Genomic DNA, 27,655 nt, shown 5'->3' with positions numbered 1-27,655 from the left:
GTATTTTTATAGCGTTAAAGTGGTGTTATCCTACATAGGTTGAATCTATTGTCTATGATCTCTCTTTCAAGTTGGACTTTTACATTTATTATCAACCAAATTTAGGTTGAATGCTTGACATGGCATGAAAACATGTATTGTTCTTACATGTTACTCATGCCTGAAATTCTTTTATGAGTGTCGCTTGGTAAGATCTTCCATCTTTTTAACACATGTAAAGGAACTTGTTAAAATGGTTTTATCTCACATTCCCAGTTATTTTATACTCGTATTGATCTCTCTACCCATTATTGATCAGGTTAGATGCTTTATAGAAATATGATTATCACCGAAGGAATCGTTGTAACTCTTTTCATGAATCTTGAGTAAGGCTTTGTTTAGCGATACTTTTCAAAAGTAACTTTGGAGTGTAAGCAATTTTAGACAGATAGTTTTTGAATCTAAATGCCAAAGAGTTTGGAAAAAGCACTTTTGAAGTCAAATGATATGTTTAACACTAATGTATAATCCAATGTATTTTTATGTAATATTTATATTGAGTATACGATTAGTCTGGATTGGACCGATTAATTTGTGAATTGGTTGAGTTGATCGATCAAATCGATTTTTCCTATTTTTTTAATTTTTAATGATTTATTCAATTAAATTAATCAAACCAATCAAACTAAGAATTGACGAACTGACTCGTTTGATCATTGATCCAGTTCTTAAAACATTGTTAATGATACAAATTTAATAAGATGTCATTTAACTAATATAAATAAATAAAAATTTCATTAAAATAATTGATATTGAAAAAACGATATTCCCATAGAAGGGGGTGGATTGTGTTTGGTTTAATATTTGGAGGGAAAAGTTTAAAATTAAGAAACCAACCCCACAGTAATTAAGCCCAAAATCCAACGACCAAAATAACAGTACTTGTATTTTGTACTCTAATTCCTTTTCTCTCTCCTATTTTAAATGTTTCCCTTTCACCAACAAATCAAACCCGACCGCCGAAGAAGAGACAGCATCAGCGATGTCGCAGGGGGGCGGCATGGATTTCAATCTGGCGGAAGAGGTCCTTGCAGTCATACCCACTGATCCTTACGAGCAGTTGGATCTGGCGCGTAAGATAACTTCTATGGCAATCGCATCCAGAGTGTTAAATATGGAAGGGAAGATGGGGAGGATGAGGGCGAAAATGTACGAAAAAGATCATATCATTTTCGAACTGGAAGATAAACTATCAACATTGCAGCAACTTAATCAAGATGCTGAGTCTAGATTCAAGATTGCTTTCGAGGAAAATGTAAGTCCTTTTCATTTTTCTCTTAATTTCTTTTCACTTATTGAACCATTTTTGGGTGTATTTTCACAGTGTTAGGAATGCAGGTTTTTTTTTGGGTGGGGGGGTAATGGATTAGATTGGTTTCTTTTTTTTTTTTCTTCACTCTCTCCTTTCCCCCTTATTTTCTTTCGAGGTTATTTTTAACAATCTTGTTTCTGAATTCCTGTTGTTGGTATTATTTATTGAGTACAAATTCGATCTTTCTAAAGGTATTTGTATAAAATTGCGGGTTGTATTGTTCATGATTTTGACGACTTTGTATTGCTTATTGAAGATTAAGCTTTCGGAGGAGCGTGATTCATTGGCAATGACTGCAAAGAAACTTAGTCGTGATTTCTCTAAGGTGAGATTGAAAATTTTAATTTTATTTGCACTCATTTTTTTTTCTAGAGATTAATTAAATAATCTACTTACGAAAATATGGTGAAGTTCATTAAGGTTTATAGTATTTAGTAACGTTAACAATTTTGAGCTTTTGCTAAAGATTAAAACTCAATCGCAGCAGGAGTGGATCAAAGTTATTATGATTAAGAAATAGATACAGTTAAGTTTGTTGATTTTTCTAATTGCTTCTTACAAAATTCTTTAATGATAAAGTAGCTTAAGGTTTGCTTTAATTTAGATAAGAAATGGATTTAATAGTTAATTTTAATTAATTTAAAAATCAATTATTGTTTGAAATCTGTGGCTTGCTGGATTCCTAAAAGTTTAGTAAATTGTAGTGTAATAGGCCCAATCTGCCTGGCCCGTTAGTGAAATAAACTAAATAAACAAATAAATAAAATAAAACCAAATTAAAATTTAAAAGTCCAAAAAATAACACAGTCCAGTTCTTTACATCAACAGGCCCAAATCCTAGTAGGCCCAACTAGCCTAAAGTTTCAGACACCCTAAACCTGAACACATTAGACCCACTAAGCCCAAACATTACAAACCCAACACCAGCCCAATACCCATTTCAAATCAAGGTCAAACCCTAGCAATGAGCAAGCCCCAGCTACAAGCAGCAGCCTAACTCCCCGTGCGTGCCAAGCCTCCGCTCAGACAAGCATGCACCTTCGCCGCCTCCGTACCTCCACGCCGACTTACGCTTCAGACACTGCAAATGGGACGAAACAACGCAAAGAGAAAATAGAAAAATTGTATTTTTCAGATTTTCATTTTTTGTTTACTTTTTCTACCTATAAAACAAAAGGCGAAACCTTTGTAAACGGTTACGCAGACAAACACAAAAAAAATAGCAAGAGCAATCAAAAAAGAAAAGTTTGCTGAAGATGACTTCTTTTTTCTTTTTTTTTTTCTCTCTTTTCTGTTTCTCCGATTCGCTTATTACTCTCGATACTTGTAAAATAAAGATAGGGGAAGAAAGACTTACCTCTGTGTTAGCGTCGACCGAAACCTCGTTCACTTCGCCTCAATCAAAGTTCGGGCGAGGGCTGTGAGGCCGAAAATCGGCGGAGCTTTCGGTGATGTGAGACTAGGGTTGAAACCCTAGCGTAGACGAGAGGAGGGGACAGCCCTCTTTTTTATTTTTTTCTTTGTTAAGCAAATTGAGCTAATTTTTTTTTAAGTTTAAATAATATAGTCACATGGTGTCGTTTTGAGCTAGGGTTAACAACCCTCAAAACAGCACCGTTTAACCTGCTTAACCCGATGACCCGACCCAGAAGCGGCTGAGATCCGCGCGTTGAGGCCTTGGTAGGGTTATTTGTGCATTCGGTCCCCCTTACTTCGTAGTGTTTTCATATCAGTTTTTATTTATTTATAAATTTCGCACTTCATTTTGATTTTGTTTCATCGGGGCCCAGATTATATGCTGTGTTTTTGAGGGACGGGGATTATTTCCCATATGGTCCCCAAGTTATCCACGCATTGCATTCGGCCCCTTTACTTTGTTTTATTTTCATTTGGTTCTTTTAATTCTGTTTTTAAGTTAGTATAATCCCTTTCTTTTTTTTATGTAGCAATTAATTTGATAATAATAATACTATTTTTTATTAACCCTAGTATTATTTGTGTTATTATTAAACATTTCTTTTCATATACATGTTGCTTATTTAGATTAATGTATGTATGTTATTTGGTATGTTACACATATTTTTATTTACTTTAAAATTCATTTTAATATTATAATTTCACGTAGTGTTTCTTTTATCTTCCTTCAAATCTATTTCAAATTGCATATATATATATATATATATATATTGTTTGTGATAAAATTTGATGCATGTGATTTATTAATAATTTTCAACTTTCGCCCTTGTATACTATTCACTTTTTAGTCTATTTCAAAAATTGTTTATATTAATTTACCCGATATTCCTTTTAATTCTTATTAATATCTACCAACATATAATATGAGATTCTTGTCATTGTTATATTGTATTGTTTATTTATATTTATTGATTGTTTGACGTTCGTTAGTATACGTTTTAGTTCATGAATCATCATCTCGCATTGTACATCATTAATCAATCCTTTTTATTATAAAGAATTACATTTAATTTCATTTGAGTATCAAAAGCAATTTATCCAAAAACTTTCAAAATAACGCAATACCCGGAATTTGGAATCTTCGAGAGAATGGAGCCCTAATGTATTGGGTTCCAATTTTCCTCGTTGAATCTAAATAATCGAAAATTTTCTACAATCAAAACGCATAAACCAAAAACTCACTTTCGGGAATTCGATACGTCGTGTCCTAATGTATTGGATGTGATGTGTCGTTTTCTCGAAATGAAGATTTTAAAATTTTCTACAATCAAAACGCATAAACCAAAAACTCACTTTCGGGAATTCGATACATCGTGTCCTAATGTATTGGATGTGACGTGTCGTTTTCTCGAAATGAAGATTTAAATAATAAGGGCTATATTCAATGCTAGGAATTTAGAGAAATTGTACCCTAACGTATTGAGTTTCAATTTTTCATCTGACTTAAAGCAACTGAATATCCCTTTTTAACTCCACCGCAAGAGTTTTGAAAATCAAAAGACAAGCTCATTCTCGAGGACTAAAAATGTCTTGTCCTAATGTATTGGGCGTGACATCTTATTACTCTGAGACGAGAAGGACTTTAGCATTCATCTCGATTTATCCAAACATCTTTTATAAAATTAACATTAATAAAAGGGAGGATCATAATTTTTAAAATTCTTCAGGAATTTTCGATATTCGAAATTAATACATTAATTAATCAATTCGGTACAAATTTTGGGCGTTACGAGGGTGTTAACCCTTCCTCGTGCGTAACCGACTCCCGAACTTGTTTTCTGAAATTTCGCAGACCAAAATCATTTTCAAGGTGAGCCGATTACACCTTAATAAAAGGTCGGTGACGACTCCAATTTTTGTTTTATTTTTAAGTCGACTACTAATTTTTTTTGTTTTTAAAAAAAATGGTTTCGACAGCTTGGCGACTCCACTGGGGACCTCAAGAGAGTCAAGCTGTAAAATTGATTATTTTTGTCTTATTATTGAAAATTGAAAATTTAATTTGAAAAATTACGGTCCTCTCATTGCATATGTTTATGCTATGATTACTGTAAATTGAGTTTTATATCTTGGCATCATATTGCATACAGACTGTTTAGTCTTACCCTTTTAAGTGGGAGTGAGAAATTAGTCCTTCGTGAGGTTTTCACCTCCGTACAGGATAGGGACCGCTTTCGGGATACATCCATATATATGTCTTCGTGAGATTTTTATCTCCGTCCAGCCATAGGGAAATGTATTCCCCTGAACCAAACTCGGTCCGTATGAGCCTACAATGGGTGAGGATCAAGGAATCTGCTGGTTTGGGCACCTCAACTTTAGAATCGAACTGCATATAGGAAACACTAGGAGTCCACCCTCGATCGTATTGCGGAAACTCTAGCTGTTACCCCGATAGGTGTTTGTTTTTTTTACTTGCTTGAAGTTGTGTTATTGTATGTTGCACTAACTTATGATGCATTTTGCTATGTTTTCATGTCATTTCATATTCAAGTAGAGGACAATGCTGCTATCCGTATGTGGTCGGAGAAAACACAATTAGAGAAAGGAGATAGTCTAGCCAGGGGGTACACGTCGTAGTTGTGGGACTACACCCGTATCAGTGTAACGCAAAATAGCCTTCAGGAATTAAAGGTAATATGGGATGATTGGGATGACAAAACTAAGCAATTATTCAACTCTAGTTATAAGGATTTGCCGTATCTACTCGACATGAAGGTAGATGAACATCTGTTTCGGGCCCTCGCTCAGTATTGGAATCCCGCATATGGTTGCTTTACCTTTGGAAGGGTTGATTTAGTGCCCACTATAGAGGAATATACAGCTTTGCTTCGTTGCCCGAAGATCTAAGTTGATAAAGTCTACTCTAGAGCCGTTAATGTCCCAACATTTGTAAAGAAGTTGATGAACATCACCGGAATGAGTGAGAAGTTGATGAACATCCCTTGGAAAAGCCTGCAAGAGCTGATTTTGGCGTACCTTGATGTGAGGAAAAAGGTCGACGTCTTTGCTCTGAGCATTTATGGGCTAGTAATTTTTCCTAGGGCCCTAGGGCACGTAGATGAGGTGACCTCAGATCTCTTTGACCGACTTGATAAGTGGGTTACGCCAGATTCGGTAATTTTGGTAGAAACCTTTAGGTCACTGAATGCATGTCGAAGGACGGGTGAAGGCAGATTCATCGGATGTGTGTAGCTTCTACTTGCATAGTTCCACAGTCATTTTTGGAAAATTGATAAGGTTTCGTATCGAGTCTTCTCTGAAAACTATTCGCTATTAAAAGAGATAACAGCTACACCAATGAGAGATGACAAATCAGAAGAGAAATGGTTGGTTATTCTTCAGAATCTTCATGAGGAGGACATCAAGTGGAGAGCCCCGTGGTTGCTTCCGGATGAGATCTTGTACTGATGTTGTAATTTTGATTGGGTCCCGTTACTTGGAATTTGGGGAGCTGTTGGTTATGCTTCATTAATGGTGCTAAGACAGTACAGGTCAAGGCAGTTTATACCTGCAACCCAAGGCTTAGCTGATTTTGAATTCTCATATAAAGACAATGGCTATAAAAAGAAGATTCGAGAGATAACCAGTGCATGGGACCAAACTCGACGGATGAAGAGATTAACCGTAGGCCCGATGACGACTTCTGAATATAATGAATGGTGGGTTAGAAGAATCAATGATAATATCCCAAGACTATGTCAAGGAGACAGTCCATCAATAGAAGAACATTTGCGGGTTGTTCCCTCTGAGTTGGAAATTATAAAGCAAGATTTTGAGAAGAGGAATGCAGAGCTTGAAAAAAAGATCGAGTAGTTGGAAGAAGAAAAGATGCACTTGGGATTAGATGTTGATGTTCAAAAGTTAGAGACTGAGAAATTAAGAAAAGGTAAGAACAAAGCTGAGGAAGATCTGGACAGTTTGAAGACAGACTATAAGAAGTTGAGGTTATCAATAAGAACTGCTGGGCTAGGGAAAACTTCAGAACAGTGGCGTCAAGAGATTCGGGAAGAAAAGATCAAGGCTGATGGATGGGAAAAGAAATTCCGAGAGGTTCAGGTGCGAAATGAAGCTTTAGAGAAGAGTTTGTCAGAGAACCAAAAGGAAAAATGTGAACTAAAAGGTAGAGTAGCTGAGTTAGAAAGATCTCTTCATCAGTACCAAAGTCGAAATTCCGCGATGGAATTAAGAGCGAGCTTGAGCAAGATCGAAGAAATGAAAGAAAGAATAGAAGAGTTGGAATCGGCATTGCGAAATTGTGAGATCCGGACTGAGTACCTGGAAACCAACGAAAGTCGTCAGAGGGAGCAACTTCACCACTTTCAGAATCAAGTTGAAAACAGAGATCGTATCATAAGAGAAGCTGTGGTTTAAATTCGAGAGGTAGCTAATCACCTGCAGACTTTGGCGGTACAAGTCGATGCACTGAGCTTAAAGTATGAGCTGAAATCAAGTCGGGGACAAGAATTAGCTTCGTTACTTAGGAAAATTAAAGTTCTGAGCACTAGGGCAAAACCATATATGTAATCTGTTTTATGTAAAAAATTTTGTTTTCTAGTAAAGTTTTCTAAATGAAATTAAATCAGAATCGACGCATCTTTGCTTTCATGCATTCGCATTCATGCATTCGCATTAGAGTCCACCGAAAGACCCTAACCGGTTAAAATCATTACAGCTAATCTAGAAACTGACAAAAGCTCACCAATTAAGCATCAATACGGTACTCACCAGAAAACTAAGGAAATGGACCAAAGATTAGAGAAATTGGAGCAAATGCAAAAGGATATGCAAGAACGATTACAAGTATAAATGCAAGAGCGGCTAGATAAAATCCAATAAGACATGATGGAAAAATTGATCAAGGTTCAAAAAGATGTGATGGCTGAATTGACCCATCTACTGACGGGGAGAGTAGATAAGGGAAATGGCCTTATGGCCAATCCTGGAGAAGGTAATGAGGATCCGTTGAGTTCTTCGGGTTTTACTCCACCAAATGTACAAACCCAAGCTGAAATATACCCAAGAAGACCGTCTGTCACAATTAGGCTGCAACAATTACAAACTGGTGTCACAATCCTCATGATTTTCTAGGGCGAATTTAGTTTAAGCCCGGGAGATAACCCAATTAATCCTATTATTCTCGATTTTGATGAAACAGCTGAAGAAGGAAAAGCGAACGCGGAATTACCAAAACAGTGGGAAGATAGGTATAAATGGTTGGAGGAAAAATTCAAAGCCTTGGAAAGCGCTGATAGTAATCAGGGAATTGACGCTAAGGATCTAAGCTTAGTCCCAGACCTAGTACTTCCTCCCAAATTCAAAATGCCTGAATTTGAAAAAAACAATAGAACTAGCTGTCCCGAAGCTCATATCACCATGTTCTGTTAAAGGATGATTGGCTACATTAACAATGATCAGCTGCTAATACACTGCTTCCAAGACAGTTTGGTAGGGGCAGCGTCCAAATGGTACAATCAATTGAGCCGTACCAAGATTGGTTCATCGAGGGACTTAGCTCAAGCATTCATGAGGCAATACAGTCATGTGACAGATATGGTTCCTGATAAAATCACTTTGCAAAACATGGAAAAGAAGCGAAGCGAAGCGAAAGTTTTAGGCAGTATGCACAGAGGTGGAGGGAGGTTGCAGTCCAGGTTCAGCCACTCCTCTTGGAGAAAGAGACGACAATGTTCTTCATTAACACCTTGAAAGCCGCATTTATCACACACATGATAGGAAGTGCCACCAAAAGCTTCTTTGACATAGTCATGAATGGTGAAATGATCAAAAATGCTATCAGAAGCGAGAAGATTGATGCAGGAGAAAGTAACCGAAGGTCAGCTTCGAAGAAAAAGGAGAGTGAGGTGAACAACGCGAGTACTTAAAACAAAGGTTACTCAAAGTCGATTACGGTGAATCAACCGAGAAAGGTGACAGCCAACCAGCCAGACTCATCAAGACAAGAATCTGGAACAAGGCAAATCACTGAGACGCTCCAATTCACGCCAATCCCAATGTCGTATAAGGAGCTGTATTAGAGGTTATTCGATGCACATGTTGTTGCCCCTCATTATCTAAAACCCCTACAACCGCTGTACCCTAATTGGTACGATGCGAGCGCGCAGTGCGCCTACCATGCGGGGACTATGTGGCATTCCATAGAAAATTGCATAGCCTTCAAGAAACTGGTTGAAAAGTTGATCGGTATGGGTGTTGTCAAGTTGGATGATTCACCCAAAGCAGAGAACCCATTGCCTAATCATAGCGAGGTGAACATGATGAGTGGAAACATAGGGAGAAATGTTAAGACAGACGTTGTAGAGGTAAGAACCCCTTTGAGATGGGTCTGGAAGGAGATGAAAAAAATGGGGTTAATCATTGCAGATTCAGAAAAGAGTTATGAACAGAAAGGGAACTACTGTGAGTTCCACCATGAGATAGGACACGAGATACAGAAATGTATAGAATTCAAAACTTTGGTTCAAGGCATGATAGATAACAAAGAGACGGAGTTCTATGAAGAAGTTTAAGAGGAATGAAACATATGTATATTGGAATTAACGGCGGGAGTTCCAAAAGCTAATTATCCTGTGGTCATCATAGAACTATGAATGCAACACAACTGTTCCAGAAAAGGAGACTTCGGCTGCTATGGCAAAAGGGGATTAAGGTATAGGCTTTCACAGGCGTAGTGGGAAATGCTACGACTTGATAAACCCCCGAGCAGAACCGACAAAAGAAGGAGCTTCGACAGAAAAGTAAAAGAGTGAAAAAGTAATCGTGCTTGAACTGTTGATCAATGAGCCAATAAAAGAAGAAGAAGCTAAGGAATTCTTAAAATTTTTAAAACAAAGTGAGTACAGTGTTGTGGAACAACTGTATAAACAACTGGGATGTATATCGGTGTTAGCTCTACTCTTGAGTTCTGAGGCACATCGAAGTGCGTTGATGAAAGTATTGAATGAGACGTATGTAGCTAATGACATTTCAGTCAATAAGTTGGATCGGTTGGTCAACAATATAAGTGCTGACAATTTTATCTTCTTCAATGATGATGAAATACCTTCTGGAGGTAGGGGCTCAACTAAAGCTTTGCACATTACCACCCGTTGTAAAGGGTACACGTTGCCGAGAGTTTTGATTGATAATGGATCTGCATTAAATGTATTGCCCCTGTCCACCCTAGATAGACTACCTGTGGATAGCTCATATATGAAGGCATGTCAGAATATAGTGAGGGCATTTGATGGAACTGAAAGAAGAGTCATGGGAAGAATTGAGATTCCGTTGATAATTGGCCCAACCACTTATGAGGTAGACTTCCTGGTAATGGATATCAAACCTTCCTACAACTATTTTTTGGGAAGACCTTGGATACACTCGGTAGGGGCCGTGCCGTCATCACTTCATCAGAAGTTGAAGTTAGTGTCAGAAGGTCGATTAGTGACGATAAGTGCTGAAGAAGATATCATCGCGATAGTAACTAACAGTGCACCACATGTGGAGACCGATGATGAGGCACTAGGATGTTTTTTCCAGTCCTTAGAATTCGTGAGTGCAATGTTTATTACCGAGGGAGATAGAATTTCGGTACCAAGAATATCTAAGACCACGAAGACGGGTCTGCAGTTGATGGTAGGAATGGGAGCCTTGCCAGGAAGAGGTTTGGAAAGGCATCTACAAGGAAGAGTTGAGGCACCAGTACTGAAGGACAAGTTTGATCACTTTGGCCTGGGCTACAGACCAGATATGAAACAAAAGAAGGAAATAGAAAAGAGGCAAGAGAGAAGAAGGGCACGTTTGAGCGAAAAATAAGTCAAATGGGAGCCTATGACCTTTCCCCACATATCCGAGACTTTTGTATCAAGAGGGATTATTCATCCTCAGAGAAGGATACTGGTAAAAGAAAGCATCTATGAGATGTTGGAAAATGTTCACATCGACGCCATTCATGAGGACACAAATGAAGAAGGGACATTATTGGATATCCGTCCCTATGAACCTGGGAGTGTTTTGAATAATTGGATTGCAGAAGAGATACCTAAAGTTTTTAGAGCTTTCTCCGAGTAATATTCAGAACACACTTGTTGTTTTAGCCTAGAAACAATAAGAATTCCTTTGTGAAATAGGTTTATATTCGAACATTATTATCTTAATGAAATTCATCTTTGTAGTTATTTGGAACAGATATTTCTTTTAAGATTCTTTCATTCTTTTATATGAGTAATTACTGCTGATTCTTTCATTTTCTTCCAAATCATTCTTTCATCAATTTTACAATCATACCATACGAATAAATATACTTAAAATTTTCACATTCTTTGTATACTCCTTGGCACCTGTAACAGGTCTCCGGATATCAATGACATGAGTGACTCTGCTATGGACTCAGAGAATCCTTTTGAACGAGACATGTGTTTAGAGAGATCTCAAGACTTTGAAGATGACATAGATAGTAACTTATCTCCAGACCTGTTGAGGATGGTAGAACAGGATGAGAAACAAATCCTACCTCATAAGGAAGTGGTGGAGATTGTGACCCTGGAGGAAAGAAAAGTAGTAAAGATGGGAACACGCATAACTGAAGAAAGGAAGTGAGACCTCATTGCATTACTTCAGGAGTTCAAAGACGTCTTCGTATGGTCATACCAAGATATGCCTGGTCTCAATACAGACATTGTAGTACACCATCTTCCTATAAGAGATGATTGCAAATCAGTTCAGCAAAAACTCCAGAGAATGAGGCCTGATGTTGTGCTAAAAATAAATGAGTAGGTTCAAAAGCAGTTCGATGCTGGATTCCTATAAATGGTCAAGTACTCAGAATGGGTGGCCAACATCGTACCCGTCCCTAAAAAGGATGGGAAGGTACGAATGTGTGTAGACTATAGAGATTTAAATAAGGCCAGCCCGAAAGATAATTTTCCCTTGCCTCACGTCGACACATTGGTGGAAAACACGGCATGATACTCATTATTTTCTTTCATTAACGGTTTCTCGGGATATAACCAAATTAAGATGCATTCTGAAGATATGACGAAGACCACATTCATAACCCTATGGGGAACCTTCTGTTATAGGGTGATGCCATTTGGGTTGAAAAATGCAGGAGCTACACACTTGAGAGCCATGGTGACCCTTTTTCATGACATGATGCATAAAGAAATAGAAGTCTATGTCGACGACATGATTGCCAAATCTCAAACAGAGAAGGAACATGTGCAAGTCCTGAGAAAGTTGTTTCTAAGATTAAGAAAGTTCCAGCTCAAGCTCAACCCAGCCAAGTGTACCTTTGGGACTAGGTCCAGAAAGCTTCTGGGGTTTGTAGTCAGTGAAAAAAGGATTGAGGTCGACCCGGGCAAACTCAAAGAAATACAAGAATTGCCTCCACCGTGTACTCAAAAAGAGGTTCGAGGTTTCCTAGGGAGATTGAATTATATTGCTCGGTTCATTTCACAACTAATTGAAAAATGCGATCCCATATTTCGTCTTCTGAAGAAGCATAACCCAAGTGTATGGGATGAAGAATGTTAGAAAGCTTTTGACAGAGTAAAACAGTACCTATCCAGTACACCAGTATTGTCACCGCCTAATTCGAATAAACCGCTGATCCTATACTTAACGGTGTTTGATAAGTCCATGGGATGCGTGTTAGGTCAACATGACGAGACGGGGAGGAAAGAGAAGGCGATATACTATCTTAGTAAAAAAATCATCGACTATGAAATGAGATATTCGCCTATTGAAAAATTATATTGTGCCTTGATCTGGACGACGTGAAGATTGAGACAATATATGCTCTACCACACCACTTGGCTAATTTCAAGATTAGACCCCTTAAAATATATGATGGAGTCAACTGTGCTGAATGGGAAGATGGCTAGATGGCAGATTTTACTCTCCGAGTTCGAGATAGTCTATATAAATCAAAAGGATTTTAAAGGGAGTGCAATAGCAGACTTTTTAGCCAGACGAGCTTTAGAAGACTAGGAACCTCTGGATTTTGATTTCCCAAATGAAGACTTGATGTGCGTGGCAACTGCTGAACAAGATTCTCAAGAAAATCATCCTTGGAAGCTAAATTTTGATGGAGCTTCAAATGCTGCAGGAAATGGGATTGGGGCAGTCCTGATATCCCCAAATGGAGACCACTATCCTTTTACCAGTAAATTGGATTTCGATTGCACAAATAATATGGCCGAATATGAAGCTTGCATCAAGGGCATCCGTGCAGCCATAGAACGTAAAATTAAGACGTTAGAGGTATATGGGGATTCTGCATTGGTAATATACCAACTCAAGGGTGAATGGGAAACGAGAGACCTCAAATTAGTCAGGTATCAAAAGTTGGTCTTTGAATTGACGGAAGAGTTTGATGACATTACTTTCCACTATCTCCCACGAGATGAGAACCAAATGGCTGATGCATTAGCCACTTTAGCTTCCATGATCAAGGTGAACAAGCTAGAAGATATGAAACCTATCCAAATGAGCATTTATGAGACCCCGGCTCATTGTTACAATATCGAGGAAGAGAAAAAGTTTAATCATCCTTGGTATCAAGACATAGTACAATACGTGAAGAATAGCGAGTACCTTGAGCAGGCAACGGAGAATTATAAGAGGGCATTAAGGAGATTAGCTATAGACTATGTCCTAGATGGAGAGATTTTATACAAAAGAATGAAGGATCAAGTACTACTAAGATGTGTGGATAATGTGGAAGCCAAAAAATCCTAGAAGAAGTCTACGAGGGCATTTGTGGAACGCATGCTAATGGATTTATGATGGCTAGACAGATTATGAGATTCGGCTATTACTGGTCCACCATAGAAGGAGATTGCATCAATTATGCCTAGAAGTGCCATAAATGCTAAATCTATGCAGACAAAATACACGCACCTCCGTCACCTCTTCACGTCATAACTTCTCCATAACCTTTCTCTATGTGGGGAATGGATGTTATCGGGCCCATATCGCCAAAAGCTTCTAACGGGCATCGTTTCATCTTCGTGGTTATTGACTATTTCACTAAATGGGTAGAAGCTACTTCATATGCTAATGTCACGAAATCAGCAGTCAGCAAGTTCTTGAAAAAATAGATCATATGTAGATATGGAATGCCTGAAAGAATCATATTTAACAATGCACTGAACTTGAATAATAGCACAATAGCGGAAGTCTGCAGCCAATTCAAGATCAGACACCACAACTCGTCATCAGACGCCCAAAAATGAAGCAAGCGAGAGAGGCGACTAATAAGAACATCAAGAAAATTGTAGGAAAGATGACTGAGACTTACAAAGATTGGTATGAGAAATTACCATTCGCTCTCCTTGCCTATCGAATAGCAATTAGGACTTCTACTGGAGCAACGCCTTTCTCTCTAGTTTACGGGATAGAGGCAGTATTACCCATTGAAGTTGAAATCCCCTCTCTCCGGGTGCTAGCCGAACTAAAGTTAGATGAGGCTTAATAGATCCAATCTCGATATGATCAATTGAACCTAATAGAAGGAAAAAGGCTAAAAGCTATTCGCCATGGACAAATGTACTAGAAACGAATGATGCGAGCCTATGACAAAAAGGTTTGTCCCAGAGAATTTCATGAGGGGGACCTGGTGTTGAATAAGATCCTTCCTCTACAAAAAGATTTCAGAGGGAAATGGATGCCAAATTGGGAAGGTCTTTATGTCGTAAAGAAGGCCTTTTTAGGTGGAGCTTTGATTTTGAGCGAGATGGATGGTAAAAGTCTGACTAATCCAGTAAACTCAGACTCAGTCAAGAAATACTTCGCATAAAAAGGAGAAAAGACCAAGGTGAAAACCTGCAGAGGGCACTTTGAGTCCTAAAAAAAAAGAAAGATGAAAAATGAAAAAGAAAAATAAAGAGGCCAAGGTGAAAACCCGCAAAAGGCGCCTTAAGACCAAAGGGGATTTGAGTTGAAAACCCGAAAAGGACGGTTCAAATTTTGGATCTGAATGGTGCACAAGGTGACCGAGCAACTTAAATTTTGACCGAATTAAGGCATGTGATGATCTTGCTATACCTGAACCAACAGAAAGGGGTAGGTGACATCTTGGGGCATCAACAGAGTACTGTAGATCTCCTAAACACATGTCAACCTCAGAAGGGTCTTCAGAAAGTTTGTCCAGAGAAATTCAAGCTGCGATATTTGAGGCACCTAGTTTTTATACTATTTATATTTGAATCTATTGTTCTTGGAATACTTCATTCTTTTGCAAGATACACATTACCAATCAATTCATTTGTTACTATCTTTGATAGTTTGTTTGTTTCGAGCTATGTTCTCAAATCAATACTATTTTACCCATTATTACATTCTTCTCCCAAGCATGTTGCATTGGAATAATGATTAATGGACTAATAAAAATTTCACAATGGAAGTTTTGCATATTACTCTTGAAGTTTCTAAATAATATAGTAACCTGAAACAGGACTATTGTTTAGAATGCACTAGGTTTAAAAGTTAAAATATCTAGGAAGGAAAAGTTTAAATTGAGACTATCCCTTCAGATTTTGTTGTCTAAACATTGATTGAACAAAATGACAAGATGTCGTTTCGGTGATAGGGCTCCAGTGAACAAGCAAGCAAGCAATAAGAGGGGGTTTCCTTAGAGAAGAGAATCCTTCATTTGTGCATAGATATTTGGTATGACACCATAGGAATGGTGTAAAGGACCAAAGAGTTTCACATTCTATATCCTTGAATTGCGACAAGAGAGGTTTGAGACAAGCCAAGTTTTTCTACTTTTGGGTTACAGTAAGAGAATGATGGTACGAATTTTACGTCCGAGTGGATTGAACTTGGGGGTTTACAGTGGGGGCAATCAGACTAAGTGTTTCTTCAAAAAAGCCAACCGGGCAAGAATGCGTTGTAGCATGTCAATGATAAAGCCTTAACAAACCTCGAGCAATGATAACTTAAGCAATGAAGAAGGATCATTCTAAAAAGTGACATTCCACATTCATACATCATTCATACATGCCTAGTTAGGAACATTTGACTCATTCTGATCATGGCATCCTAATCACTAGGCATAATTAAGTTCATAAATGTATTATACAGGTCATGTTCCTCAAAGAACAGATCGGTGAAATCACAAAACCTAGCTCCCTGACCAGCAGTGGAATAGGTTGAAGATTGTAAGTCCTATCTCCCTGACCAGCAGAGGAATAGGTAGAAGATTGCAAGTCCTAACTCCCTGACCAGTAGTGGAATAGGTTGAAGATCGCAAGTCCTAACTCCCTGACCAGCAGTGGAATAGGTGGAAGATTGTATGTCCTATCTCCCTGAACAGCAGTGGAATAGGTTGAAGATTGTGGATCCTATCTCCCTAAGCAGTAGTGGAGCAGATCGAAGACGACGAATCTTACTTCCCCAACGTTGCAGTCAAATAAATTGAAGCTACGAAAACGAATCTTATTTCTCTGGCGTTGCAGTAGAGCGAATCGCATCAGACTTCTCTTCAAAGTTGCAGCAGAACATGTTCAAGCTACAAGTCCTATCTCCCTGACGTTGCAGTAGAGTGGATCGAAGCACCAATTCCTACACCTCTGAAGAGGTAGTAGGTTGGAATAAGGCTACCAAGGTCCGACACGACTGGGCAAAATTAGCCCTTTTTAGTCTTTGCTTCATTCCGGTTACACGACAATGAGCAAAGAGGGGCAGCTGTAATAGGCCCAATGCACCCGGCCCGTTAGTGAAATAAACCAAATAAACAAATAAATAAAATAAAACCAAATTAAAAATTAAAAGTCCAAAAAATAACACAGTCCAGTTCTTTACATCAACAAGCCCAAATCCTAGTAGGCCTAACTAGCCTAAAGTATCAGACACCCTAAACCCGAACACATTAGACCCACTAAGCCCAAACGTTACAAACCCAAAACTAGCCCAATACCCAGCCTAACTCAAGGCCGAAACCCTAGCAGCGAGCAAGCCCCAGCAGCCCTAACTCCCCCGCGGGTGCCAAGCCTCTGCCCTCACGCATGCGCCTTCGCCTCCGTACATCCACGTCGACTTCTGCCCCCGTACACCTGCAAATGGGACGCAAACAACACAACAAAAAATAGAAAAAATTGTATTTTTCGTGTTTTTCATTTTTTGTTTACTTTTTTCGGCCTATAAAACAAAAGACGAAACCTTTGTAAACGGTTACACAGACAAACACAAAAAAATAGCAAGAGCAATCAAAAAAGAAAAGTTTGCTGAAGCTGATTTCTTTTCTCTTTTTTTTCTCTCTTTTTTGTTTCTCCGATTCGCTTATTACTCTCGATACTTGTAAAATAAAGATAGGGGAAGGAACACCTACCTCTGTGTTAGCGTTGACCGAAACCTCGTTCACTTCGCCTTAATCGGAGTTCGGGCGAGGGCTGTGAGGCTAAAAATTGACGGAGCTTTCGGTGATGTGAGACTAGGGTTGAAACCCTAGCGCAGACGAGAGGAGGGGACGGCCCTCTTTTTTATTTTTTTCTTTGTTAAGCAAACTCAGCTAAAATTTTTTTTAGGTTTAAATAATATAGTCGCACGGTGTCGTTCTGGGCTAGGGTTAACAACCCTCAAAACGGTATCGTTTAACCTGCTTAACCCGATGACCCGACCCAGAAGCGGCTGAGATCCGCGCGTTGAGGCCTTGGTAGGGTTATTTGTGCATTCGGTCCCCCTTACTTCGTAGTGCTTTCAAATCAGTTTTTATTTATTTATAAATTTCGCACTTCATTTTGCTTTTGTTTCATCTAGGCCCAGATTATATGCTGTGTTTTTGAGGGACGGGGATTATTTCCCATATGGTCCCCCAAGTTATCCACGCATTGCATTCGGCCCCTTTACTTTGTTTTATTTTCATTTGGTTCTTTTAATTCTGTTTTTAAGTTAGTCTAATCCCTTTCTTTTTTATGTAGCAATTAATTTGATAATAATAATAATATTATTTATTAACCCTAGTATTATTTGTGTTATTATTAAACATTTCTTTTCATATACATGTTGCTTATTTAGATTAATGTATGTATGTTATTTGGTATGTTACACATATATTTTTATTTACTTTAAAATTCATTTTAATAATATAATTTCACGTAGTGTTTCTTTTATCTTCCTTCAAATCTATTTCAAATTAGCATATATATATATATATATATATATATATATTGTTTGTGATAAAATTTGATGCATGTGATTTATTAATAATTTTCAACTTTCGCCTTGTATGCTATTCACTTTTTAGTCTATTTCAAAATTGTTTATATTAATTTACCCGATATTCCTTTTAATTCTTATTAATATCTACCAACATATAATATGAGATTCTTGCCATTGTTATATTGTATTGTTTATTTATATTTATTGATTGTTTGGCGTTCGTTAGTATACGTTTTAGTTCATGAATCATCATCTTGCATTGTACATCCTTAATCAATCCTTTTTATTTTAAAGAATTACATTTAATTTCATTTGAGTATCAAAAGCAATTTATCCAAAAACTTTCAAAATAACGCAATACCCGGAATTTGGAATCTTCGAGAGAATGGAGCCCTAACGTATTGGGTTCCAATTTTCCTCGTTGAATCTAAATAATCAAAAATTTTCTACAATCAAAGCGCATAAACCAAAAACTCACTTTCGGGAATTTGATACGTCGTGTTCTAATGTATTGGATGTGATGTGTCATTTTCTAGAAATGAAGATTTTAAAATTTTCTACAATCAAAACGCATAAACCAAAAACTCACTTTCGGGAATTCGATATGTCGTGTCCTAATGTATTGGATGTGACGTGTCGTTTTCTCGAAATGAAGATTTAAATAATAAGGGCTATATTCAATGCTAGGAATTTAGAGAAATTGTGCCTAAACGTATTGGGTTTCAATTTTTCATCTGACTTAAAGCAACTGAATATCCCTTTTTAACTCCACCGCAAGAGTTTTGAAAATCAAAAGACAAGCTCATTCTCGAGGACTAAAAATGTCGTGTCCTAATGTATTGGGCGTGACATCTTATTACTCTGAGACGAGAAGGTCTTTAGTATTCATCTCGATTTATCCAAACATCTTTTATAAAATTAACATTAATAAAAGGGAGGATCATAATTTTTAAAATTCTTCACGAATGTTTGATATTCGAAATTAAGACCTTAATTAATCAATTCGGTACCAATTTTGGGCATTATAAGGGTGCTAACCTTTCCTCGTGTGTAACCGACTCCCAAACCTGTTTTCTGAAATTTCGCAGACCAAAATCATTTTCAAGGTGAGCCGATTACACCTTAATAAAAGGTCGGTGACGACTCCAATTTTCGTTTCATTTTTAAGTGACTACTAAATTTTTTTTTGTTTTCAAAAAAATAGTTTCGACATGTAGGTTTCAAATTAAAGCAACAAGTTTTTTTTTTGTGTGAAATATGTATATTCAGAAGGAAAAAAAAGAAAAACTCCTCCAATCGTTTTTGTTCAAAGGAGTACATTTCCGTACTTGTAAAAAATACAGAATTAGAATATGTATTTTAGTTACAAATATATCTGCAAAGTAACTGCTAACCACTGTACCTGTGAGATTTATAACTTCAACCGTGAAGTATTTGTTACTTTAATATTCTTTCTATGTTCTTTTATATGCTCCATTTGCTGGGAGGTAAACATGTTAAATAAACTTAAATGAAAGTTAAGAGTTATGTAAGTGAAAGGTCAAGAGTTGAAAGGTCAAGAGTTATGTTGTTTTTAATAGGTTTAAATTAGTAGTTTTTTGTTTAGGAAAATGAAAGGTCAAGAGTCATTGGTTTATGGTTATTATTAGATTTTAATATTTTCAGTTTTTTGTTGTTTTAAAGGGTAGACTATAGCCTATAAATAGTTTGTAAGCTTTTGATTTTATAAGAGAGAACAATTTTATATTGAGAACATTTTCTACAATTTGGTATCTGAGCTATGGAGAGTGTGACTAGTAATGAGCCATTACCTCGACTAAAGGTGAACTATGAGAATTAGAGCATCCAAATGAAAGCTCTTCTCGAATCACAAGATGGTTGGGAGGTGGTCCAAGAAGGTTTCATAGAACCGACAACTACTGCGGGATATACGGCAGCTCAAAACAAGGCGTTGAAAGAAATGCGGTCGAAAGATAAGGTGGCATTGTACATGTTATTTCGAGTCGTTGATGAGTCGGGCTTTGAGAAGATTTCAAGTGCGACAACTTTAAAAGAAGCGTGGGACATTTTAGCAAAGGTGTACAAAGGAGCCGACCGAGTTAAACAAGTCCACTTTCAAACTCTTTGTGGCGAGCTGGAAGGCATGAAGATGAAGGAATCGGAAGGTGTCTCCGACTATATCACACGTGTTCAAACCATGGTGAACCAACTCAACCGAAACGGAGAAGCATTAACCGATGCACGAGTTGTGGAGAAGATTTTGAGATCATTAACTAACAGTTTCGAGAATGTCGTATGTGCCATAGAAGAGTCAAAAGATCTAGCAACGCTCACAATCGATGAACTCGCCGGTTCTCTCGAGGCACATGAACAACGTAAAAAGAAGAAGAAAGAGGAGACACTCGAGCAAGCACTTCAAACCAAGGCATAAATCAAAGACGAAAAGGTTCTCTATTCTCAAAGCCTTCGAGGTAGAGGTCGTGGTCGTGGAGATCAAGGAAATGGTCGTGGTGGAAAAGGTCGTGGCCAAGAAGGGACTTATGAGGAGAAGGAGCATTCAAACTAACAAAATTGGTGTGGAAGAAGACGTGGTCGTGGAAGAGGTGGATGGTCGAATTATTCCAATGTCGAGTGCTACAAGTGTGGGAAATATGGTCACTATGCGAAGGATTGTAACTCTGATAAGTGTTACAATTGTGGTAAGGCGGGACATTTTGCAAAAGAATGTTGCGTCTTAAAAAAGGTGGAAGAGACAACCAACCTAACCACGGAAAATGAGGAGGCAAAAGAAGGTTTTCTCTTGATGGCACACAGCGAAGTCAACACCAACAACAACATGGTGTGGTACCTTGACACAGGTGCAAGCAACCATATGTGTGGGCTCAAGCACCTATTCAAAGAGATGCAACAGGTTGAAACGGGATATGTGTCATTTGGAGATGCGTCGAAGGTTAAGGTAAAAGGCCAAGGTACCATTTGTTATTTACAAAATGATGAGTTAGTTGGGTCAATCCATGATGTGTATTACGTACCGGACCTCAAGAACAACATTTTGAGTATGAGGCAACTCATGGAAAAAGGTTATTTGGTACTTAAGAAAGATCGGGTGTTACACTTGAAAGATAAGGAAGGGTGTTTGGTCGCTCGAGTTGAAATGGAGAGAAATCGCATGTTCAGGTTGAATCTGAGATGTGTTCGAGGAAAATGTTTGCGATTTGATGTTGAAGACAAGGCGTCGCTGTGGCATCTCCGTTTTGGCCATCTACATTATGGTGGTCTAAGCGAGTTGGCAAAGAAGAATTTGGTGCATGGGCTATCAGACATGGACTATGAGGGAAAATTTTGTGAAGAATGTGTGCTCGGTAACCATGCGAGAACTTCGTTTCAAAAGAAGGCAGAATATCAAGCTAAGCAAGTTCTCGAATTGATTCATACCGACATATGTGGGCCAATCACCCCCGAATCTTTTAGCGGTAAAAGGTATTTCATTTCTTTTATCGATGATTTCTCACGAAAAACTTGGGTTTATTTTCTTAAAGACAAATCTGAGGCATTTGAGGTGTTCCATAAGTTCAAAGTGATGGTTGAAAAAGCAACTGGTAGACACATCAAATCTGTACGATCTGATAGAGGTGGCGAGTATACTTCGATGGCTTTCATGGAGTATTGTGAGGAGCAAGGCATAAGACGATTCCTAACCGCACCGTACTCTCCCCAACAAAATGGTGTGGCCGAGAGGAAGAATCAGACTATTCTCGACATGGTTCGATCAATGCTCAAGAGCAAGAAGCTGTCGAAGGAATTTTGGGCGAAAGCCGTGCAATGTGACATCTATGTGCAAAATCAATGTCCACATGCGAAGTTGGATGAACAAACACCACAAGAGGCTTGGAGCGGACAAAAACCATCAGTTTCTCATCTTAAATATTCGGTAGTGAGGCCTATGCACATGTGCTAGATCAGCGAAGAACGAAGCTCGAAGACAAAAGAAAAATGTTTATTTTTATTGGGTATGATGAGAAAACAAAAGGATACAAGCTACTCGACCCGATAAGTAAGAAGGTTGTGGTAAGTCGTGATGTACGATTCAATGAAGCAAGGGAGTGGGATTGGAATAACTCAACAGAGGTTATCATCAAAGATTGAGGATCATCAATCGCTACACCAACAATCATACCGACAAATCCTGAAACTACCGATGATGAAAATGAACCGCAACAACCAAAAATGCGAAGTTTGCAAGATTTGTATGATTCAACAAATGAGGTACATATTGTATGTCTTTTGGAAAATTCCGAGATTATAAGTTTTGAAGAGGCGGTGCGATACAAGAAGTGGCAAATTGCTATGGATGAGGAGATTAAAGCAATTGACCGCAATAACACATGGGAGTTAACGGAATTGCCGAAAGGAAGTCAGCCTATTGGTGTGAAGTGGGTGTTCAAAAGAAAGATGAATGCTCAAGGTGAGTTAGAATGGTACAAGGCACGACTTGTTGCAAAAGGATATAAGTAAAAGGAGGGGATCGATTATGATGAAGTATTTGCTCCCGTTGTAAGAATGGAAACAATCCGGTTGGTCATTGCACAAGCGGCACAATTTAAATGGCCAATATTTCAAATGGATGTCAAGTTGGCATTCTTGAATGGTGTGCTCGAAGAAGAAGTCTACATCGAACAACCACCCGGGTATATGAAAAATGGAGAGGAGAAGAAGGTGCTGAGATTGAAGAAGGCACTTTACAGGTTGAAGCAAGCACCGCGGGCATGGAATACTCGTATCGATACATACTTCAAGGAGAATGGGTTCAATCAATGTCCTTATGAACATGTCCTCTACGTGAAGAAGAATGGAGGTAATATGTTATTTGTTGCTCTTTATGTCGATGACCTCATTTTTATGGGGAACAATGGTGAGATGATACTGGATTTTAAGAGCAAAATGACACAAGAATTCGAGATGACAGATTTGGGTTTAATGAAATTTTTCCTTGGTTTGGAGGTTCGACAAGAAAGGACAGGTATTTTTGTGTCACAGGAGGCATATGCAAAGGAAATTTAGAAGAAGTACAAGATGGCACATTGCAACCCGGTATCAACACCAATGGAACCAGGTGTAAAACTCTCAAAATTCGATGGAGGAGAACGAGTCACGCAAGTAAATACCGAAGTTTGGTGGGAAGCCTTCTCTATCTCACTTGCACAAGGCCTGACATTTCGCTAACTGTTGGCATTGTAAGTCGGTTCATGGAAGAGTCGGTTTATTGACATTGGAAGGCGTTGAAGCAAATCCTATGGTACATTCAAGGAACGGTGTCACTCGGGTTAGTTTATTCAAATATGGAAGATTACAAGTTGATTGGGTATTCCGACAATGATTGGTGCGGAGACTTAGATGATCGGAAAAGTACATCGGGATATGTGTTCTTTATGGATAACACATCATTTGCTTGGCTTTCAAAGAAGCAACCAATTGTGACACTATCGACATGTGAAGCTGAATATGTGGCAGCATCTTGGTGTGTGTGTCATGCTATATGGCTTAGAAATTTTTTGGGCGAGTTGGAGCAACAACAACTTGGAGCAATTGAGATACGAGTTGACAATAAATCAACGATTGAGTTGGCAAAGAACCCAGTGAATCATGAGAGAAGAAAACACATTGACATTCATTTTCATTTCATCCGAGATCATGTAAAGGAAGGAAGTGCGAAATTAGTGCACGTGGCAAGTCGAAACCAAGTCGCGGATATCTTTACAAAATTGCTACCGATGGTACTCTTCGACAACTATAAGAAATTAATCGGCATGAAGGATGGCAGAAGCATTTAAGTTTACAGTGGAGTTTTGTTAAATAAACTTAAATGAAAGTTAAGAGTTATGTAAGTGAAAGGTCAAGAGTTGAAAGGTCAAGAGTTATGTTGTTTTTAATGGGTTTTAAATTAGTAGTTTTTTGTTTAGGAAAATGAAAGGTTAAGAGTCATTGGTTTATGGTTATTATTATATTTTAATAGTTTCAGTTTTTTGTTGTTTTAAAGGGTAGACTATAGCCTATAAATAGTTTGTAAGCTTTTGATTTTATAAGAGAGAACAATTTTATATTGAGAACATTTTCTACAAAACAGGCCGTTTTGATATCCAAATAGTTTTACTGGCTGTTTTGATATTCATTTGAAATCCAGTCAACAATTTCTAATAGCAAATTGCATGCTAATAATAATTTACTCATTAACCAGTACTCGTATTTTAAAATGACTTTCTAGTTAAAGAAATTTAAGGAATTTCTTTCACCAAGATATGTATGACTCTAGTTTATTTGTTCTCGATGTTAGTGAGTGGGGTTCTTACTAAAACCTGGTTCTTTATTTCTGTGTGACACGATGATGTTAAAGGCTTAAGAGTTCACTTGCATTCTGTATGTTTGGTGTGTTACATTATGGTTGCTTAATTAAAGCATTTTGAATGATTACTTCCACATTGGAAACTTTTTTTTGATAATTGGGGTTGGAGGTAGGGATGCTAAGGATTGAACTCAAGCTCTCATACCACACAACACAAGACTCTTGCCACCTGGTATATGTAAGCATGCTTTGCTTGTCTAGTAGCTAGTCTAACTGTTTGGACATCCTTCCTTTGTTGAAGAAATTTCTACTATAATCATGGTTGTTCATTGTTCTCTCTCTCCTCCTCCTCCTCATCATCATCATCATCATCATCATCATATTATTATTATTTTCATGTGTTTTATTCTGAAATTTGAAGCATAAAGAATAACATTTTCTAGTTTTTTGACAGTTGGAGGCTTTTAAGTGACAACTGATGCAATCTCTAAATGATGACCATGCATCTGTAAGATTTTCATATTTAGCCATTCTTGTTTTAAATGCATTTCTGTTACTTCTATTTAAATTTTGGTCAACTTTATCTGCACTTCATTTCTCTGTTTACTTTCTATCTGTTGAGATATTTGAGAAGAAATCGTTTTCTTTTAACCTTGCTCTCAATCCTTTATAACAGCAAGCTGAAACGGTTGATATTAGGACCTGTGATCAGTCAGTCCCTAAAGCCTATCCTGATCAGGGTATTATTTGATTTCACATATTGCTTCAATTTTCTTCTTTATTTTCCTCTTTAATCATTCATTATTTCTCACTTCAGAAATTCAAGAATAGCCTATCTCCTCCTTTTCTTTTCTTTCCATGACTAACTTCTATCTTGCTGCCAATATTCTGATCAATGCTAGTACCTCCTGCCACGTAGATGATGGGATAAATGACTTCACATCAGTTCGTTCTTCTAATGGTTCGATGGACATGGCAAGCACAATTGATGAAGGTAATTGGACAAGTCTACTAATTTCTTTGCAGTATGTTTATGTCTATGTATCGTAGGATCTTAAGGAACCAGCATCTATGTTGGAAATGGTTTAGCATCTTGTTATAAGATTGGAAACTGGACAGAGCATATAAATTGGCATACTTTTTAGTGAACAAATTTAGAGGATTTTTGTCAATAACTATTGTGCTTTTTTTATTCTAGTCCTTTTATATTTTAAATATTTCATTGGATCGATTTCTCTTTAAAGAAAACCTGAACAACATTTGGATTTAAAGCTTTAGACTTACTTTTAGAATTTCTATACTGAAAACCAATTATGCTAGAAGTCAACAATGAACTGAAGTTAAGGATGATTTTTTTTTAAATGTGTTGCATGAGCTCATTTGCAAATAAGTATACGAGTCTTTGTGACATATGTGGTATATATTTATCAGGTAGTCATTGTTAATGTGGCAGCCTTTCTCCAAACCTTGCCTTAAGAAATTAAAACCTTTACAAATCTAAAGAAACATAAATAATTGTGTATTGTAAAAAATATATATAATTTGACAGAAAATATGTGATTGCTTAAGTTATTTGACAAGTTTGTGGATACTTTTGTCCAAATTATAATTTGTCTCAAGCCACTCGTTATACTGTTGTATAGATTATAGATATAATGTTACAAAAGAACATAATAATGCTCTTTTTCTTCTCATTTTTTCTTTTTTTTTTCTTTGTAGAACTGGTAAAAATAGAATTTATTTCAATCTTTTGGTAAGTATCCTAAACATAAGAAACAAGAACTTCCCTTCCTACTACTTTAGAAACTAGGGGTGAGTGTGGTTATTGTGACTCTTGATCAACTCCGTTTAATGGATTTTGATTGATCCAGTTTGGATCTGCAGGTATGTTCATGGTCTAAAATTTTAAAAGTAACATTGTTTGGGTCAAGTTGTAGTTTTGGATGGCTACCACGTGTGACTTACTTGAACATGAAATCAGGAGACTTATCCTAGGATCAGCCTATCAATTTCCTCTTGTTTATTTGCAAGAATCTTAACTGTGAATTTGATATTCGATCAACTTAATGAATTTAGGATGCTTTATAATTTTGTTTTATGTCTTTTTCTATTTTCCTGACCCGTTTCTCAAGGTTTTCAAGTTTGTAATGGTACATTCAGTGTTATAACTTATCACGATATGCATTTTATTGGTAATGAGAATATCTTTACCCAAACTGAGCTAATTACTTTACCTCTATAGTCAGTGTTTTCTTGACGTGGAACTGACAGTAGGAAACAGAAAATGTAAAATAAATTATTAAGTTTTGGGATTGATGTGCTCCTCAAGGAAGCTTAAAGGGATTTCATAAATTATATAGATAAAGATACGAAGTTGTATGTTCTACTACTTCAATGCATTCTTTAACTTGTTTTCAAATACATTAACAAGTTACTGGAATGATTCTGATCAGTAGTTATGCCAAAATTTGGGAAAGAATCATACCTGATTGGTTTTCTGGAAAAAGAAACTGAAACTTCATTAAAAAGCTCTATTTTGATATGGATTTTAAGCTGATATTTATCCAACAGCCTCAAGACATGCTGGACAAATATTTTCTAGAACTCTATATATCGCACCACGGTTGACTCCTACTGGAACAGAAATTACATCCACCAGTGGTTCCCCTAGTGGGTATTCTGCTGCTGGGTCTCCCCCGAAAACTTCAGGTGCAACTTCTCCAACAAAGCCTCAATATGATGGGCAGACTTCAGTCTCATGGTACTCATGAAGCCACCAGTTGTCTGCAGTTGACTCTCCTTATCGTAGGCATTCACCGCCAGGTTTACAAGAATTGCAGTTATTCTGATAGACCAACTGGTTTTGCTTTCTATTATTAGTTATCTGTTTTCCTTTTTTTTCTTCTGAGCCATTTTTCTTGTATTTTAAAAAAATTTTAGCTCGGATTCCTCGAATTGATGGACAGGAATTCTTTTGTCAAGCTAGGTAAATTTTATTCTTTTCTCAAGCAAGAGTGTAGATACATTTTATGATCCCCTGAGAGTTCCTGGATCTTCTCAAGCTGATCTGAAGTATTTGTAGTGTAGGAGTCAACTTTCCTATGAACAGTTCAGTGCATTTTTGGCTAACATCAAGGAACTGAATGCTCAGAAGCAAACTCGAGAGGTAATGAGTTGTTGAGTTATCAGAGACTTTATGCTAGTTCAGTGTTCTTTTTCTCCAGGAAACTTTGAGGAAGGCTGGAGAGATATTTGGGACAGATAACAAAGATCTGTTTCTATCATTTCAAGGACTGCTAAATCGCAGCATTGCTAGATCTTAA

The 27,655-nt window shown here is 37.5% G+C and overlaps 1 pseudogene; it reads left to right on the top strand.

Annotated features, from left to right (window-relative positions):
• Window positions 1–977: 977 nt before the first annotated feature.
• Window positions 978–27,655, top strand: LOC105782438 (uncharacterized protein At4g15545-like; annotated as a pseudogene).

Source organism: Gossypium raimondii, chromosome 1 (assembly GCF_025698545.1).
Source record: "Gossypium raimondii isolate GPD5lz chromosome 1, ASM2569854v1, whole genome shotgun sequence".
Lineage (NCBI taxonomy): Eukaryota > Viridiplantae > Streptophyta > Magnoliopsida > Malvales > Malvaceae > Gossypium > Gossypium raimondii.
Note: the sequence above shows the minus strand (reverse complement) of the source record. Positions and strands in the feature narration are given on the sequence as shown.